The 20,374-nt window shown below is 44.0% G+C and overlaps 1 long non-coding RNA gene and 1 pseudogene across 1 annotated transcript in view; one reads left to right on the forward strand and one right to left on the reverse strand.

Annotated features, from left to right (window-relative positions):
* LOC136327051 (uncharacterized) overlaps positions 1 to 20,374 on the reverse strand; it is a 32,097-nt gene that overhangs the window by 4,936 nt on the left and 6,787 nt on the right. Inside the window, exon 2 of the long non-coding RNA XR_010729551.1 lies at positions 17,063 to 17,115. This is a non-coding gene — a long non-coding RNA (uncharacterized lncRNA). The remainder of the gene's footprint in view (positions 1 to 17,062; positions 17,116 to 20,374) is intronic.
* LOC136325067 (small ribosomal subunit protein eS8-like) lies at positions 10,382 to 16,859 on the forward strand (annotated as a pseudogene).

Consider the following 20,374-nt stretch of genomic DNA (forward strand, 5'->3'; position numbering starts at 1 on the left):
TAATTACCTTCTTCAGATAGATTATTGTCAAAGTCAGCGATTTTTAACTGGTGTGCCACAAGAATTTTGAAAACTTGCAATACCTGACTCTTTAGTCAGGGACACTGACCTCTTTACCTTAGGTTGTCAAATTAAAAAATGACAAAAGCCAACACAACAATAGCTGTCCAGTATAAATGAATTGAAATTATACCTATTTTTTTTGTCAGATTGGCAAAAAACATAACATGTTTCTTTATATGTGCCACAGAATTTTAGTGATTAGTCTATGCGTGTCATGAGATGGAAAAGTTTGGAAATTGCTGATCAAAATTATTGATTTAATAAATATTGCCTGACCAGGCAGTTGTGCAGTGGTTAGAGTGTCTGCCTGAAATGCTGAGGACCCAGATTTGAAACCCCAATGTCTCTGGCTAGAGTGTGGGAACATAGACATGACCTCATGCTGGCTGGCTTAAGCCCAAGGGCTGCTGGCTTGAAGCCCAAGGTCGCTGGTTTGAGCGCAAGGTTGCTGGCTTGAGCAAAGGCACTGGCTCAGCTGGACCCTCCCTGTTAAGGCATGTATGAGAAAGCAATCAATAAACAACTAAGGTGCTGCAACAAAGAATTGATGCTTTCATCTCTCTCCCTTCCTGTCTGTCCTTGTCTACCTCCCTCTCTCTCTTAAAAAAAATAACTTAGTAGGACAGTGAGTTCCCTCTCTTTGTTGAACTCAATCTCTCTCTCTCTCTTTTTTTTTAATTTATTCATTTTAGAGAGGAGAGAGAGTGAGAGAGAGAGAGAGAGAGAGAGAGAAGAGGAAGGAGCAGGAAGCATCAACTCCCATATGTGCCTTGACCAGACAAGCGCAGGGTTTCGAACCAGTGACCTCAGCGTTCCAGGTCGACGCTTTACCCACTGCACCACCACAGGTCAGGCTCAATCTCTCTCTTTTTAGTGAGAGAGAAACAGAGAAAGGGAGATGAGAAGCAAGATTTCATAGTTGTGTCACTTTAGTTGTTCACTGATTGATTTTTATATGTGCCTTGATGGGGAAGGGGGCTGCTCAAGTCAAATCAGTGACCCTTTGCTCAAACCAGCAACCTTGGGTTTTAAGCCAGTGACCTGGGCTCAAGTCAGCGACCATAGGATCTTTTTTTATTAATTAATTAATTAATTAATTTTTACAGGAACAGAGAAAGAGTCAGAGAGAGGGATAGACTGACAGGAATGCAGAGAGATGAGAAGCATCAATCATCAGTTTTTTGTTGCGACACCTTAGTTGTTCATTGATTGCTTTCTCATATGTGCCTTGACCGTGGGGCTACAGCAGACCAAGTAACCACTTGCTCAAACCAGAGACCTTGGGTACAAGCTGGTGAGCTTTGCTCAAACCAGATGAGCCCGTGCTCAAGCTGGCAACCTCAGGGTCTGGAACCTGGTCCTTCTGCAAACCAGTCCGACGCTCTATCCACTGCGCCACCGCCTGGTCAGGCTACCATAGGTACTTGTTGATGATCACGAGCTCAAACCAGCACCCCTGCACTCAAGCTGGTGGATGAACCCACACCCAAGCCAGCGACCTTGGGGTTTCAAACCTGGGACCTCCAAGTTTCAGGTCGACATTCTATCCACTGTGCCAACACTGGTCAGACAAAATCAATCTTTTAATCAGTATTCCTTGAGCTCATTTGAAAAGCTAGTAAAATATCCACATAACTATGGTTACTCACCCACAGCTCCACAGATTCATTTTCCTAGCCCCATCTTCCTGTTCCATTACTACCTCTCTCCAATCTGCCCCTGGCCATTAAGCAAACTATACCCACCCAGAGACACCACACAACTACTGTTTTTTTGTATAGGACCTATAAACACCAGCTGTTTGTACAGGAATTATCAAGGACCTTCCCCCTTGCTAATTTCCCCATCTGCTGTCCCCCCAAGCAATTCTGTGGGAGGGACAGCAGATGAAAATGAATCGAAATTATAACTATTTTTTTGTCAGATTGGCAAAAAACATAACATGTTTCCCTTATTACCCTCACCAGCTACTCCCAATATGATTTCTCTAAATTCTTCCAGGTGTTTAGACTCTGGCTTGGACTTTGGCATGGCTCCTCCCATTGGCTCTTGGTCCCCCTGCCTTCGACCCCCCCCCCCCCGCCTAAGATATAACTTTCATTTTTAGCTTGGCTATAAGATGTGTAACTTTACTTAATTTTTTTTTTTTTTTTACAGAGATAGAGAGAGAGTCAGAGAGAGGGATAGATAGGGACAGACAGACAGGAACGGAAAGAGATGAGAAGCATCAATCATCAGTTTTTCTTTACGACACCTTAATTGTTCATTGATTGCTTTCTCATATGTGCCTTGACCGTGAGCCTTCAGCAGACAGAGTAACACCTTGCTCAAGCCAGTGACCTTGGGTTCAAGCTGGTGAGCTTTGCTCAAGACAGATGAGCCCGCGCTCAAGCTGGTGACCTCGGGGTCTCGAACCTGGGTCCTCCGCATCCCAGTCCGACACTCTATCCACTGCACCACTGCCTGGTCAGGCTGACTCAATATATATATATATATATTTTGTATTTTTCTGAAATTGGAAACAGGGAGGCAGTCAGACAGACTACCGCATGCGACCAACTGGGATCCACCCAGCATGCCCACCAGGGGGCGATGCTCTGCCCATCTGGGGCATTGCTCTGTTGCAACCAGGGCCACTCTAGTGCCCGAGGCAGAGGCCATGGAGCCATCCTCAGTGCCCGGGCCAACTTTGCTCCAATGGACCCTTGGCTGCGGGAGGGAAAGAGAGAGCCAGAGAGGAAGGAGAGGGGAAGGGGTGGAGAAGCAGATGAGCGCTTCTCCTGTGTCCCCTGGCTGGGAATCGAACCTGGGACTCCTGCATGCCAGGCCGATGCTCTACCACTGAGCCAACCAGCCAGGGCCCGCCTCAATATTTTTAATGGCCATATAGTATTCCACTGCCTAGATATCCTATGCTGATGGACTTTTATGTGGTTACCAAACACCTGGTTTTACAAAGAGGCTATGAGTCTGTTTGCAAATACAAAGGTAGGATAAATTCCTGGCAATACATTTGAAGGCTCAAAAATATGTACATTTTAAATTTGATAGTGCCAAATTGTTCTCCAAGGAGTATTGTATCATTTTATTTTTGTGGTGGTTTAGATCTCAGCAAGACAAACTTTTTTTTTTTTTTGTAATTCAGTGAGAGGAAGGGAAGCAGAGAGAGGCTACCACATGCACTTTGATCAGGATCCAACTGGCAAGCCCACTAGGGGGTGATGCTCTCCCCATCTGGGGCATTGCTCTTAACTGAGCTCTTCTTAGCACCTAAGGTGGAGGCCATGGAGCCATCCTTAGCACCCGGGGCCAACTCACTCTAATGAAGCCATCGCTGTGGGAGAAGAAGAGAGAGAAAGAGAGAGAGAGAGAGAGAGAGAGAGAGAGAAACAAGAAACAAGAGGGGGAGTGGAGAAGCAGATGGGCGCAACTCCTATGTGCCCTGACCAGGAGTCGAACCTGGGACTTCCACATGCTAGACCAACGCTCTACTACTGAGACAACCAGCCAGAGCCAATATTTTTATTTTTTATCGATTTATTGATTTGAGAGAGAGAAATAGTCTCTTTGTTAAATACATAAATACATTTACTTATGTATTCATTGGTTGATTCTCATATGTGCCCTGACTGGAAATCAAAACTGCAACTTTGGCATATCAGGATGATGCTCTAACCAACTGACAATGACCCAGCCAGGGCCACATGAACAATTTTTGAATTAGATATAAAGATATCTTGCTATTATACTATTGTAAATTTGAAACTGCTTTTAATTTTTCCCTTCTCTCTATTTCTCCTCTTTACTCTCTTCTGTGATTGTTCCTCCAACCTAAACTCCAAATACTTTGCACCCATTTATATATAGAAATTCTGCTATCTCCAGACCCTACTACTTAATTCTGCCTCAGCCCTGCAGTTGAACATAAAAACCTCAATGTAGTAAACTTGCAGACATCCAAAGCAATTCTCCCCTTAGTAGCAACAACATTGAGCACTAATGTGTATTAATCTAGTTGACTCTTCAACAACCTTAATGCATAGGTACCATTATCTCTACTTCATGGGTGAGGAAATTGAGATATAGAGAGATTAAGTAGCTTGTCCAAGGTTACACAGTTTAAAAATTGTACAGATACTATTTGAACCTAGATAGCAGATCTCTGAAGACCACACTCTTAACCCACCCCTACAGATAGACACCTCTTTTGGGAGATTACTCCAGTACTTTGGTCCCTATCAAATTCTAACCTACCTTTCTTGGTGATTTCTATAATATAGTTCAGGCTCTGATCTCTGCCCTGATCCCTACCTAGTCCACAGCCTGTTTGTTCTATTAGCAGCTATGCCCCCACAAACATGTCTGGAAAAAATAGGTTTGAGGACTGCCTCACTTAGCTTGTGCTGAGGAGAAAGTGTGGGGTAGGATCACATGCAGAAGGGGACATCAATCAAATCCTCTCTTTCTGCAAAGGTGTGGTCTCCCTGTTCTGGTCTTTGGGTGGATCTCCCCAGACAGGAAGGGAGCAGTTGGCTTACTCAGTCTGATTTTCCCTGTAACTCAGTACACTGTGAAATTCATGAGGGGCCCGAGGTCAATTTAGGCAAGTTCTATTCAACAAGGTTGACTGAGTCCCAACAATGGGCCAGGGCATTGTGCTGGATTAGGATACACGTACATAAGTCACATTCCGTAGAAGTGAAGATAAGCACTTCAATTGCCAATTACCTACAGTGTGATAAGTGCCTTAAGAGCTAGAGGCCCGAGTGCATTGTTTGGAGTGAGCTCAAGAGGAGAAAGGGGAAGAGGAAAGTTGGAATAAGGTGCTTGTCCCTAGGGGTTTTGATTTGAAGGAACCAATCCAAATTAGGGAAAGGAATAACTCAGTCTTAGTAAGTAAATAAAGGTTTCTGGCAGAAGAGAAGCACCTTCAGAGTACTGAGTTCTTCAACTGCAAGTGAGGTCAAGTACCTTGCCTCTTTGTCTAGAATGGTGGAAGAAGGAGTGTATGTGGGCAAAAAGCAGTCAGTAAAAGTTCCAAGATCCATAACAGTGTGTGTGTGTGTGTGTGTGGGGGGGTTCTGTGAAATGCTAATTACTGTTTTTCTTGGCTGCTTTTCTGGAAATTGTGATGACAGCTGGTGGTGGGGGGAAATCACAGACATCACCAATGACCGCAGCCGTTTCCCTGCTTCTAGGTGGCTGGCTATCACCTGAGCCATTCCAGATGGCAGCCTGTTAGGGACTTTTTTCCTCTTGCTCATTTAATAAAGTGAGGTTGTGTGAGTGAGGGTGTGTGTGTGTGTGTGTGTGTGTGTGTGTGTGTGTGTTGGAGGTAGGAGGTAGGGGGTAGGGAGGAAGGAAGAGAGGGAGAGGTTCATTTTCCAAGAGCAATGAATAATCAAGCCACATCCTCTACATTAACTAGATAGTTTCTTGCAGGATAGAAAGCCATGGACAAGAGACTCAGCCAGAAGAGAGACCCAGTTTCTGGGTTCAGATTTGGTCCAACTTCCTGTGAGCTTTGGAAATTTACAACCTATCTGTACATCCACTTTCTCATTTGTGCTGTGGAAATCATACATTTGTGTCTCTCAATATTGTAAAAAGGAAAGAAAGGAATGAGAAATAACATTTAATGGCTCAGGAAATAGTGCTTTGTAGAAACATATTTTATTTTCTTTAATAATTTCTCAGATTGTTCCAGAAAAGTAAAAAGGCCATGGCAGATACATTTTTTTTAATGGATGGTGAGGCCATGGGGCCTCCCTTGAGTAACTTCCACCTCTTAAAAGGGACAGAAATTCTGGCAATTGACAAACATAGAAGGGCCAAAATAGAACTTAACTGTTTTACAACTTCTGGTTCTTGATAGACTCCACTTAAGTATTTGGTTCTATCTTCAAACTTAAATCATTAAAAAATGGGCCAGCGTGACCTGTGCTGGTGAAGTGGATAAAGCATTGACCTGGAACGCTGAGGTTGCCAGTTTGAAACCCTGGGCTTGCCTGGTTAAGGCACATATGGGAGTTGATGCTTCCCGCTCCTTCCCTCTTCCCTTCCCTTCCCTTCCCTTTCCTTCCCTTCTCTCTCTTTCTCTCTACCCCTCCTCTCTAAAATAAATAAATAAATATTTTTTAAAATTAGGAAAAAAGGCCCTGGCTGGTTGGCTCAGCGGTAGAGCGTTGGCCCAGCTTGTGGAAGTCCCAGGTTTGATTCCCCGCCAGAGCACACAGAAGAAATGCCCATCTGCTTCTCCACCCTTCCCCCTCTCTTTCCTCTCTATCTCTCTCTTCCCCTCCTGCAGCCAAGGCTCCATTGGAGCAAAGTTGGCCCAGGTGCTGAGGAAGGCTGGGCGGCCTCTGCCTCAGGTGCTAGAATGGCTCCGGCTGCAACAGAGCAACACCTGAGATGGGCAGAGCATCGCCCCCTGGTGGGCATGCTGGGTGGATCATGGTTGGGCACATGCAGGAGTCTGTCTGACTGCCTCCCCACTTCTAACTTCAAGAAAAAAAATTAAAAAAATAAACACGGACCAGTTTTAATGAAGAGCATACTAGGCCCTGGCCGATTGGCTCAGTGGTAGAGCATCGGCCTGGCGTGCAGAGGTCCCAGGTTCGATTCCTGGCCAGGGCACACAGGAGAAGCACCCATCTGCTTCTCCACCCCTCCCCCTCTCCTTCCTCTCTGTCTCTCTCTTCCCCTCCCGCAGCCGAGGCTCCATTGGAGCAAAGATGGCCCGGGCGCTGGGGATGGCTCCTTGGCCTCTGCCCCAGGTGCTGGAGTGGCTCTGGTCGCAAGGGGGCGATGCCCCGGAGGGGCAGAGCATCGCCCCCTGGTGGGCATGCCCGGTGGATCCCGGAAAGGCACATGTGGGAGTCTATCTGACTGTCTCTCCCCGTTTCCAGCTTCAGAAAAATACAAAAAAAATTTACAAAAAGCATACTTATGAAGAAATACAACACAAATAGAAAGAAAAAGCAAGGACAAAAACCCACTGATGAACTATAAGTGGCCATAAGAACTAAAAATATAGGTGAATATTCATAACAAAAGGCTTATGAATATTTTAAAGGGCTTATGAATATTATAGCACAATACATCTATGTTCAATAACATTACACAATAGGGTCAATATAATGTCCCTCATTAAGAAGGCTTAGCTCAGTGTGATGCACCAATCAACAGAGCATGCAGTGCTACGGAGTTTCTATCAATTCCTGCAAGTGAGTCAGTCTGTGATGCCTAGTCTTATAAAACTTATCTTTAATTTTGATTTTCACTGGATAAACCTACATAACTCTGAAGAAGTAATCAAGGGAGTTCAATCTGTAGAAAACAAGCTAGTATGCCCTGACTGGATAGCTCGGTTGGTTAGAGCATCATCCCAAAGTGCAGAGGTTGCCAGTTCGAATCTTGCTCAGGGCACATACATGAACAGATCGATGTTCCTGTCTCTCTCTCTCCCTCCTCTCTCTTTAAAATTAATAAATAAAAATTAAAAAATAAGCTATTATGTATGTTTCCAGGCTTTATGGCTATCTTGTAGCTTCTACAGAGATAGACATAGAGTACAGATGTAATGAAAACATTAGAGAATCCAGAGGAAGATAGAGGGGGAAAGTAGAAACACAAAGTGACATAGGAACAAAATTAGGGGGGTGGGTAAAATATCCAAATCCAGTGTGGGGGGGATCCTCTGGAAAATAATGCAACATATCAAGGGGAAAGGACAGTGGGAAGGGCAGAAAAGTATGTCAGAAAGCATTTTTTTTTCTGAAGTTGGAAAACAGGGAGGCAGTCAGAGAGACTCCTGCATGCACCCAACCAGGATCCACCTGGCATGCTCACCAGGGGGCGATGCTCTGTCCATTTGGGGTGTTACTCTGTTGCAACCAGAGCCATTCTAGAGCCTAAGGCAGAGGCCATAGAGCCATCCTCAGCACCCGGGGCCAACTTTGCTCCAATGGAGCCTCGGCTGTGGGAGGGAAAGAGAGAGACAGAGAGGAAGGAGAGGGGGAGGGGTGGAGAAGCAGATCCTGGGACTCCTGCACGCCAGGCCGATGCTCTACCACTGAGCCATCCAGCCAGGGCCCAGAAAGCATTTTTATTTATTTATTTATTTATTTATTTATTTATTTTTACAGAGACAGAGAGTCAGAGAGAGGGATAGATAGGGACAGACAGACAGGAATGGAGAGAGATGAGAAGCATCAATCATCAGTTTTTCGTTGCGACACCTTAGTTCATTTATTGCTTTCTCATATGTGCCTTGACCGTGGGCCTTCAGCAGACCAAGCAACTCCTTGCTCAAGCCAGCAACCTTGGGTCCAAGCTGGTCAGGGTTTTTTTGCTCAAATCAGATGAGCCCGCACTCAAGCTGGTGACCTTGGTGTCTCGAACCTAGGTCCTCTGCATCCCTGTCCAACACTCTATCCACTGAGCCACCGCCTGGTCAGGCCAGAAAGCATTTTTAAGGGGAATTTTCTAAACTTCACAAACTATTGAATGCAGCCCTCATTTGCAAAAGTTGATGGATGGAAGTATACTAACTTTCTCCACAGAAAATTAGTAGGAAAAAAAATTGAAGAGCTAGAAAGAACTTCAAAGATTATCCAATTTTTTCTTTCTTTAAAATTTTATTTCAATTAGAGTTGACACAAATATTATATTAGTTACAGTTGTATAATAGTGATTTGACATTTATATACCTTAATCCAAGGTCTAATTTTATTTTATTTATATTTAGTGCATGTGCGAGAGAGAAAGACAGGAAGGAAGAGAGATGACAAGCATCAATTCTTTTTTTTTTTTTTTACAGAGACAGAGAGAGGGATAGACAGGGACAGACAGACAGGAACGAAGAGATGAGAAGGCTCAATCATTAGTTTTTCGTTCATTGATTGCTTTCTCATATGTGCCTTGACCGCAGGCCGTCAGCATATCGAGTAACCCCTTGCTCGAGCCAGCGACCTTGGGTCCAAGCTGGTGAGCTTTTGCTCAAACCAGATGAGCCCATGTTCAAGCTGGCGACCTCGGGGTCTCGAACCTGGGTCCTCGGCATCCCAGTCCGACACTCTATCCACTGCACCACCGCCTGGTCAGGCGCATCAATTCTTTTGTGTGTGTGTGACAGAGACAGAGAGAGAGACAGAGAGAAGGACAGACAGGGACAGATAGACAGGAAGAGAGAGATGATAAGCATCAATTGAAAAGCATTAATTCTTCACTGCAGTACCTTAGTTGTTCACTGATTGCTTTCTCATATGTGCCTTAACTGGGGGGCTCCAGCCAAGGCAGTGATCCTGTGCTCAAGCCAGCAATGTTGGGCTCAAGCCAGCAACCTTGGGGACATGTCTATGATCTCACATTCAAGCCTGTGACCCTGAGCTCAAGCATGTGGGCCCACACTCAAGCCAGCAACCTTGGGGGTTCAAACCTGGGTCTTCAGCATCCCAGGCCGACACTTTATCCACTGTGCCACTGTCTGGTCAATTTCCAACACCTAATTTATTTTATTTTATTTTTTTACAGGGACAGAGAGAGAGAGAGAGAGGAATAGATAGGGACAGACAGACAGGAACAGAGAGAGATGAGAAGCATCAATCATCAGTTTTTTGTTGCGACACCTTAGTTGTTCATTGATTGCTTTCTCATATGTGCCTTGACCTCGGGCCTTCAGCAGACCGAGTAATCCCTTGCTTAAACCAGCGACCTTGGATCCAAGACTGTGAGCTTTTTTTAATTCAAGCCAGATGAGCTTGCGCTCAAGCTGGCGAGCTCGGGGTCTCGAACCTGGGTCCTTCCGCATCCCAGTCCGACGCTCTATCCACTGCGCCACTGCTACAGTTCTTAATGTTTAAATGAAACAGGTAATGGAAACTCATCTGCTCTTGACTGGGCCATGTTACACACTATCTGTTAGGGATGAGCTAAATAGGAACTCAAGCTCTATTCTTCCTTGTCTTGTTCCATTCTTTGGATTAAATTACATCAGCCCTGAAATTTATAGAAAGAGATCCTGGGAGGACCAAGTCTTGAGGAGGAAAGGGTGCCTGTTCTGAGTCAGACTGACCTGGGTTCTGGCACTGGCTCTGCCAGTTACTGGCCACTGAGACCCCAGGCAGGTCATTTAATCCATGCATTTCTCAGTTTTCCAAAATGAAAATAATAACATCTATTCTGTGTACTATTTGTGGGAATAAGTGAAATACTACTTAGTATAAAGTGTACAGCAATTTACCAAAGCAATAAATATGGCCAAGATGAAAAAAAGTTATTTCAAACCAGAAATCAAAGAAATGGAAAATAAACGGCAATGAGGTGCCACTTTCACCCACCAAATCAAAGTGAAGAGAAAATGAAGTCAGCGATGATGGAGGGTGTAGAAACAGGTATCCTCGTATGTTGCTGAAAGGAGTGTAAATTGTAAATTGGTACGTTTCTGGAGGTCTCCTTGGCAATGTGTATTAAGAGCTTTAAAACAGGCTCACACTCTTTTATCCACACTCTTTTTTACCTCTAGACATTTAGTCTAAGGAAACAATCAACGTAGGGGGAAAAGATCTATCTATCTACCTATAAGTTTTTTCTTGATATAATAGAAAGAAATATAGTAAGTATGGGTTTTCACAGCCTTCCTCTCCCCCACAGGCAAGAGGAGTAGTTTGCTGCTAGATCAGTAAAATGAGGAGATTTGGTCTTAGAGAAAATGAAATACAGCTTTAATTTTATTTACATTGAAAAAAGAGACATTTATAGGAAAGTGAGGAAAATTTTATCGTAATATTTGAGGTTGGGGGCCTGACCTGTGGTGGTGCAGGGGATAAAGCATTGACCTGGAAATGCTGAGGTTGCCAGTTCGATACCCTGGGCTTGCCTGGTCAAGGCACATATGGGAGTTGATGCTTCCTGCTCCTTCCCCCTTCTCTCTCTCTTTCTCTTTCTTTCCCTTCTCTCCTCTCTCTCTAAAAATGAAGAGCCCATGAACCCTGCCTGACCTGTGGTGGCGCAGTGGATAAAGCGTCAACCTGGAAATGCTGAGGTTGCCGGTTCAAAACCCTGGGCTTGCCTGGTCAAGGCACATATGGGAGTTGATGCTTCCTGCTCTCTCTCTCTCTCTCTCTCCCTCTCCTCTCTATAATGAATAAATAAAATCTTTTAAAAAAAAGTTTACAGGCCTGACCTGTGGTGGCGCAGTGGGATAAAGCGTCGACCTGGAACACTGAGGTCACCGGTTCGAAACCTTGGGCTTGCCTGGTCAAGGAACATATGGGAGTTGATGCTTCCTGCTCCTCCCCCTTCTCTCTCTCTCTGTCTTTCTCTCTCACTCCTCTCTCTCTCTAAAAAAAAAAAAAAGTTTACTGACCTGTGGTGGCGCAGTGGATAAAGCATCGACCTGGAATGCTGAGGTTGCCGGTTCAAAACCCTGGGCTTGCCTGGTCAAGGCACATATGGGAGTTGATGCTTCCTGCTCTCTCTCTCTCTCTCTCTCTCCCTCTCCTCTCTATAATGAATAAATAAAATCTTTTTAAAAAAGTTTAAAAAAAAAATGAATAAATAAAATCTAAAAAAATATATTTGGGGTTGGGGGACAAAGAGGTGATGGGAAAAGAAAGAGAAGGGAGGAAACAGGAGAAAGAGGGCTAGTTGGGAGAAAAGCTTCAAATAATTGTGTGAGGTATTGAGAAAGAGGGAGAAGGGAGGATTTTTTTTATGATAATTAATTTTTTTTAACTTTTATTAATTTTTAGATTAATTCAAATTAATACCCTGGCAAGCCCAGGGTTTTGAACCGGCGACCTCAGCATTACAGGTCAACACTTTGTCCACTGCGCCACCACAGGTCAGGCCAGATTTTTTTTAAGAGAGAAAGAGAGAAAGGCAGACAGACAGGAAGAGAGAGAGATGAGAAGCATCAACTTGTACTTGTGGCACTCTTAGTTGTTCATTGATTGCTTCTCATACGTGCTTTGACTGGGGGGGCTCCAGCCAAGCCAGTGACCCCTTGCTCAAGCCAGCGACCTTAGGCCTCAAGCCAGTGACGTTTGGGCTCAAGCCAGCCTCCATGGGGTCATGTTTATGATCCACATTCAAGCCAGCGACCCCACACTGTTCTCCCAACTAGCCCCCTTTGGTATCATGAGCGTGTAAAGACTTACTTTTTCTTTGAAAGGTCACCCCAGTTTCAATGCTGTCTGTAGGGTCAGCTGAGGCCTTTGAGACTAAATAACAATTTAACTTCAGCCCTGACCAATTGCGCTTTTGTCTCTTCCCTTTCACAGTTGTTGAGACAAACCTCATTTTTTAAAAACCTCCTGCTGACTAATCTCCCTCTCAGAATTGGTTTCCAAAGGAACCCAACCTGTGATAATGCTCAACATCTGTAAACAGGGAAATGCAAATTAAAACCATCAGGAGATGCCATTTCACATTTACTAGAAAGGCTAAAAAGAGGCCTGACCTGTAGTGGCGCAGTGGATAAAAGCATCAACCTGGAACACTGCGGTTGCAGGTTCAAAACCCTGGGCTTGTCTGGTCTAGGCACATATGAGAGTTGATGCTTCCTGCCCTCCCCCCTTCTCTCTCTCCACTCTCTAAAATAGGGGTTGGGAACCTATGGCTCAAGAGCCAAATGTGGCTTTCTTGATGGCTGCATCTGGCTCGCAGACAAACCTTTAATAAAAAAAAATAATAACATTAAAAATATAAAACATTCTCATGTATTACAATCCATTCATTTCTTACTGCTCATGTTCATGGTTGTGGGTGGCTGGAGCCAATTACAGTTGTCCTCCGGGACAACATTAAATTTTTATTGGATAATACATAACGTACACGGGTCGTTGTATGGCTCTCACGGAATTACATTTTAAAATATGTGGCATTCATGGCTCTCTCAGCCAAAATGGTTTCCAACCCCTGCTCTAAAATGAATAAATAAAAATCTTTAAAAAAGAAAGAAAGGCTAAAAAGGATTAACAGTAACAAGTGTTGGTAAAGATGTGAAAAGACTGGAACTCTCATACATTGCTGATGGAAGTGTCAAATGGTAGAACCATGCTGGAGAATTGTTGGACAGTTTTTTTTTTTGTTTTTTTTTTTAGAGAGGAGAGGGAGAGAGAGAGAGGAGAGACAGAGAGAGAGAAGGGAGACAGAGAGAGAAGCGGGGGAGGAGCTGGAAGCATCAACTCCCATAAGTGCCTTGACCAGGCAAGCCCAGGGTTTCGAACCGGCGACCTCAGCATTTCCAGGTCGACGCTTTATCCACTGTGCCACCACAGGTCAGGCTGTTGGACAGTTTTTGATAAGGTTAAATATACATTCAGTCTATGACCAGCAATTCCATTCTTATGTATATCCAAAGAAAAATGAAGACATATATACATAAAATTGTACAAGAATGCTCATAGGTAGCCTTAGTTATAATGGCCCTAAACTGGAAATAACACAAATGTTATCAATAAGAAAATGGTTAGGGCCCTGGCCAGTTGGCTCGGTGGTAGAGTGTCGGTCTGGCGTGCGGGCATCCTGGGATCGATTCCCGGCCAGGGCACATAGGAGAGGTGCCCATCTGCTTCTCCACCCCTCCCTCTCTCCTTCCTCTCTGTCTCTCTTCCCCTCCCTCATTCAAGGCTCCATTGGAGCAAAGTTGGCCCGGGCGCTGAGGATGGCTCTGTGGCCTCTGCCTCAGGAGCTAGAATGGCTCTGATTGCGGCAGAGCAAAGCCCTAGAGGGGCAGAGCATCGCCCCCTGGTGGGTATGCCGGGTGGATCCCGGTCGGGCACATGCGGGAGTCTGTCTGACTGCCTCCCCATTTCCAGCCTCAGAAAAACACACACACACACACACACACACACACACACACACAAAAGAAAATGGTTAGATAAATTGCAATATAGTTCTCTTTCCAGCTGGCGCTAAGCCATCGGCATCTCTTGGGACAACCGGCACAAGTACTGTAAAATGGGGACAAGAAAAGTCTCCACTGTAAGAAGTGAAAATATAAGCTTAATGTTGGCCCTGCTGTCAACACTGAGATTGGTCCCCGCCGCATACACATAGTCTGCATGTGCTAGGCGGCAAGAAGTACTGCGCCTTGAGGCTGAATGTGGGCCACTTTTCCTGGGGCTCTGAGTGTTGTACATGCAAAACAAGGATCATTGATGTCTATATGCATCCAACAACAAACTGGTCCTCACCAGGACCCTAGTAAAGAACTGCATCATGCTCATTGCCAGTATACCATACCGACCGGCAGTAGTATGATTCCCACTAGGCACTCTTGGGCTGCAAGAAGGGGACCAAGCTGACTCCTGAGGAGACAGAATTTTTCATTTATTTATTTATTTTTTACAGAGTCAGAGAGAGGGAGAGACAGGGACAGACAGACAGGAACGGAGAGAGATGAGAAGCATCAATCATCAGTTTTTCGTTGCGACAACTTAGTTGTTCATTGATTGCTTTCTCATATGTGCCTTGACCGCGGGCCTTCAGCAGACTGAGTAACTCCTTGCTGGAGCCAGCGACTTTGGGTCCAAGCTGGTGAGCTTTTTGCTCAAACCAGATGAGCCCGCGCTCAAGCTGGCGACCTTGGGGTCTCGAACCTGAGTCCTTCCGCATCCTAGTCTGACGCTCCATCCACTGCGCCACCGCCTGGTCAGGCAGGAGACAGAATTTTTAAACAAAAAACAATCAAAAAATTTCAGAAGAAATACCCTGTTGTCTGTATATTTGTGTTATGTATATATGTTTTTTGGCTAATCTCCTCACCTTCTTTGATCTAATCCCCCCTGCCCCCCTTCCCTGCAGTATGTAGAGGGTGTTTATATTAAGTACAACACTTGAAACCATGTCAACACAATAAACTAAAAATTAAAAAAATTCAGAAGAAATATGATGGAAGGAAAAGGAATGCCGAAATCAGCAGTCGTCTAGAGGAGGACTTCCAGCAGCACGTGCCTCTTGCATGCATTGCTCCAAGACCATGCTGGTGTGGCCAAGAAGATGGCTAGGACTTGGAGGGCAAGGAGCTAGAGTTTTCCCTGAGAAAAATCCGGCCCAGAAAGGTAAATAAATCCTCCTCCCTCCTATCTGAGCTCATGTAATAAAGATGTTCATTGTTCTTTAAAAATTACAGTATACTTTGGCCAGATAACTCAGTTGGTTAGAGGGTCATTCCAATATGTCAAGGTTGCAGGTTCAATCCCCAGTCAGAGCACATACAAGAGTCTACCAATGAATGCATAAATCAGTGAAACGGCAAATTGATGTTTCTTTCTCTCTCTCTCTCCCTTCCTCTTCCTCTATAATCAATCAATAAAAATTTTTTATTGAAGTATAGCCCTCATATACTACTCAGCAATATAAAAGAATGAACTACTGATACATACAACATGTGTAGATCAAAAACATTAAAGTTGTACAAAAGAAGACACACACACACACGAGTGGCACACACAAGGCACTCAATAAACGTTTAAGAAACAAGTAAAAAGAGATGATTTTAAAGGATTAAATTATTAATAATTATGGAAAATATTTCCTTCTGAGTTATGTTAAAATGTGAGATTCTCGAGAAACTCCTTGATGAAAAGCCTGTAAATTTTTATTCTTCACAGTAGTTTTTTTCCTTCCCCATTTAAATGGTTAAGCTTTGATATCTACAGGAGTGGCAGAATTGGGTCTATAGTGTCTGATTGCATCATTTGCAGGTGAGTGGAAATGTTAAAAGTATATGAACATAGTAACAGTGGTTAAAGAAAAAAATAGAAAACTATCATTGGTTTCTCAGATCTGCATTTGGCTGCAACTCCATATAATCTTGCCAACATCACCCTCAAAGCAGTTTCTCTTATAAAATATGGCACTATCACCACTTTATTTTGAACATGGGTATTTAATCTCAGAAAAAGTATTTAAAGCATTTGAAATATCTGAAGTGACAAGTTGATTTTTTTTATGGAGCCAGTTGATGTTAAACTATGGTGTTTTCCACTAAGGTTAATACCTTGGGGTATACGAAAATTAGAAGAGATAGAGTCCTTTAAAGGGTTTCATAGCCTAAAAAACAGAACATGACAGAATGCCAATTGAGTCTCAAAAAGACTTTTACAAACACACAAATCTATTTTAAAGTTCCCTTTTATATAATCAGTTCAAGAGCTATTGGCTGCCATCTTCAAAATCTGAAAGCCAAATACTGGTAGGGTTGCCAGATTTAGCTAATAAAAATACAGATGTTCGATAAAATTTGAATTTCAGATAAACAATGAATAGTTTTTAGTATGAGTATACCCCTCAAATATTGAATATTTTTAGTATGAACATGTCCCATGAAATATTTGAGAAATATTTATAATAAAAAAAAACTCCTTATTGTTTACCTGAAAATCAAATTTAGCCAGACATCCTATACTTTATCTGGCAACCAGAGGGGAAAATTACTTGTCTGTTCCATAGAACAAGAGGCCCCATCTGGCTGATGAGAATGTATCTTTAAGGTTACTACACAGACTTACAAGGTTAGCAATAGTCCTGGTAAAAGGTGAAGAATGGAACCTTTCTTCTGCTCCATGAATTTCTACTCTCTCTTTCATGCTGAAAAATACTTCGAAAAGCATTTAAATATATATTTCCATTTATTTAGAGTCATCATAACTAGTTATACTAAACAAAGAAGATACTTCAGTTGAATTTCTTGGGTTTGTCTGTGTAGGGGCTAAGAGTACAGGATTAACCATATGGGTTGAGAAACCTAAATAACCTGTTTCTCTTGCTAGGTTTGCTATTCCTAGTAAGGAATGAACAGACCTGATATCGTAAAGCAGTTTGAGAGCTTCAAAACTGCTACATGAGCCTGACCAGGCAGTGGTGCAGTGGATAGAGCGTCGGACTGGGATGCGGAGGCCCTAGGTTCAAGACCCCGCAGTCGCCAGCTTGAGTGACGGCTCATCTGGCTTGACAGAGGGAGAAACAAAAACAAAAACAAAAAACTCACCAGCTTGGATCCAAGGTCGCTGACTATCCCTCTCTCTGACTCTCTCTCTGTCCCTGTAAAAAAACAAAAATAAAAACAAAAAACTGCTACATGGGCTCTGGCCGATTGGCTCAGTGGTAGAGCGTCGGCCTGGCGTGCAGAAGTCCCGGGTTCGATTCCCGGCCAGGGCACACAGGAGAAGCGCCCATCTGCTTCTCCACCCCCCCCCTCTCCTTCCTCTTTGTCTCTCTCTTCCCCTCCCGCAGCCGAGGCTCCATTGGAGCAAAGATGGCCCGGGCGCTGGGGATGGCTTCTTGGCCTCTGCCCCAGGGGCGCTAGAGTGGCTCTGGTGGCAACAGAGCAACGCCTGGAGGGGCAGAGCATCGCCCCCGGTGGGCAGAGCATTGCCCCTGGTGGGCGTGCCGGGTGGATCCCGGTCGGGCGCATGCGGGAGTCTGTCTGACTGTCTCTCCCCGTTTCCAGCTTCAGAAAAATACAAAAAAAAACCCCTGCTACATGAAAATGTATTTTTTTTCCAATGAAATTCTTCCCCACCCCTTTCACTAAAGGATTATCCCCATGGTTCTATTTTATAGGACTTGTCATACTATGTCAGGTGTCCAAGGTGGAAGCCTGCTTCTATCGGAGGGCTGGAGTACTAGTGTTCCAGAGGTGGGTTGAAAACAGCAATATTGCTTTGAGTCTGTTTTAAGCACTCATGGAGAGAGCATTCTTTTCAGCATCAGCTGATGTTCTGCAGGATGGGATTCTATTACCCTCATTTGAGCTGCCTGGTTACTCTAGCAATCAGATCTTTCTGTCTCCTTCCTGTTACTGGGCCTTGACACCAGCTATCATGTGCCCTCTTTGCTTTGACTCTCAGACACATAATTCTTCTTTCGTTTTCTTTAAACTCAAATGCTGAAATATTGGAATTTCTAGGACAGGTACATGGCTATGAAAACAGTGGGGAATTATGTGAAACCAGGACTGTCTGGCAAAATCTAAGGCAATTAGCTTGGTCTATGGTGGTGCAATGGATAAGCAGTAGACCTGGTATGCTGAGGGTGCTGATTCAAGGCCTTGGGCTTGCCTGGTCAGGGCATATACAACCAGCAATCAATGAACAACTAAAGTGAAGCAGCTATGCATTGACACTTCTTTTTTTGTTTGTTTGTTTGTTTTGTTTTGTTTTCTGAAGTTGGAAATGGGGAGGCAGTCAGACAGACTCTCGCATGCACCCGACCAGGATCCACTCGGCATGCCCACCAGGGGGTGATGCTCTGCCCATCTGGGGCATTGCTCTGTTGCAACCAGAGCCATTCTAGCGCCTGAGGCAGAGGTCATAGAGCCATCCTCAGCCCCTGGGCCAACTTTGCTCCAGTGGAGCCTTGGCTGAGGGAGGGGAAGAGAGACAGAGAGGAAGGAGGGGGAGGGGTGGAGAAGCAGATGGGCGCTTCTCCTGTGTGCCCTGGCTGGGAATCGAACCCGGGACTCCTGCACACCAGGCTGACGCTCTACCACTGAGCCAACCGGCCAGGGCCGCATTGACACTTCTTGCTCCCCCGCCCCTCTCTCTCCTCTGTATGTAAAATAAATAAGTAAAATCTTCTTTAAAAAAAAATGCTAGGGCAAGTAGTGCCCCTAATAGTTCAACAATTGTCCTCTGAGAGTTACTTACAACTGCAAGGATAGTCAGAAAAGAGACAGGACTGGGAGTCAGAATTTCTTCTCATCATGGCTTTAGTCATTGCTTTGCAGTTAACTTTGAGCAAATTACTACTTCTGCCTCTTCCCTGTGTCAGTTTCTGATCATCTTTTATTTGAAGCCCCATGTAACAATAATAAAGAAGAACAAAGCAAAAGAAACTAATTTAAACTTAATGTGCTTATCCTTAAAATTTAAATTTGAGTCCTAGTGTTTGTAACACGGCATTTTGGGCTTCTCTGTCCCTTTACCAGGAAGTTATAAAAAAAAAGGTCTTAGAAGAAATTACTATTTTAATTCCTTAATTAGGAGGATGAAATGTGTCTGCTTTGAAGACTGCAACTTGTAAAATTCAAGTCTGAACCCAACCTGGATAGAACTATGATGCTCTAGTTTTTTGTGTGTGTTTGTTTGTTTTTATTTATTTTTTAAGTGAGAGGAGGGGAGATAGAGAGACAGTCTTCTGCATGAGCCCCAACCAGGATCTACCAGGCAACCCCTGTCTGGGGTGGATGCTCCAATCAACTGAGCTGTTTTTAGAAACTGAGGCTGACTCCATTGGACCAACCAAGCTATTCTCAGCTCCTGAGGCCACCGCTCAAACCAACTGAGCTACTGGCTGCAGGAAGGAAAGAGGGAGAGAAGGGGGAGATAGAGGGGAAGAGAAACAGTGGTCACTTCTCTTGCGTGCCCTGACCTGGAATCGAACCCAGGACGTCCATATGCCAGGCTGATGCTCTAACCATTGAGCAAACCAGCCAGGGCCTGCTCTAGTTCTTGAAAAAACTAAAAAGGGTTTATGAAGTAAAGAATCATCAATTTTCCCCATCAGACAGTAAGAATAACACTTTCTGTAAAACAGTGACTCTTTTTTTCTCCCCTTCATCTCTCATTCTTTTGATCTTGTCACTCTCCCTTCCACATACTGATATCATTTTACATTGAGATGAGACAGTAATGAGCAAAAGTACATAGGGCTAAAGAAAGATGTCGTATTTTGGCATCTCTTGGCACTGAGATACATCAGAACAGGGCCCAGTAAGAGTTCAGGGTTCCCTGATACAGAATTTCTAAAATTGTGGCTCCCATTTCATAGTTAATGTAGGTTTGGAGCAAGAAAAATATAAATCTCTCTTGAATGTTTGAATTGTGCCTGTTTGCCTAAAGAGTTTTGTCTTTTTTTTTTTTTTTTTGGCCTGCCCTAATTCCAAATGTCAGGTCCCTAGGGTATCTGTGCCACGCCTCATTCTCAGTGAATGTATATTTGATACAGTGTGATCACACTTTGAACTAAAATAGACCGCATCTAGAAATCTGAGGGTATGGCTTCCCAGGACTAAATAATATGAGCAGTTTGACTTACTTTTTGTCTCTTTGGCTTTTTCTTGAGTCTATTCACAATATAGAGATGTTACCATTTAGGTTGCATTAAAAAAAAAGAAAAAAGAAAACGGCACCAGATCCCCAAAGCTAGCATTCATACTGAGACTATTCCCTGGAAAATACAGAATATCTGAAAATGAAAGGATTTTACATTCAGTCTTTATGCGCTCCAACATTATTAGTTTATTGGGGACAAGATGACTTTCAGTTCAGTCCTGTGCATATGCAGGCTACAAGCCAAT

The sequence above is a fragment of the Saccopteryx bilineata genome, chromosome 2, assembly GCF_036850765.1.
Source record: "Saccopteryx bilineata isolate mSacBil1 chromosome 2, mSacBil1_pri_phased_curated, whole genome shotgun sequence".
Taxonomy (NCBI): Eukaryota; Metazoa; Chordata; class Mammalia; order Chiroptera; family Emballonuridae; genus Saccopteryx; species Saccopteryx bilineata.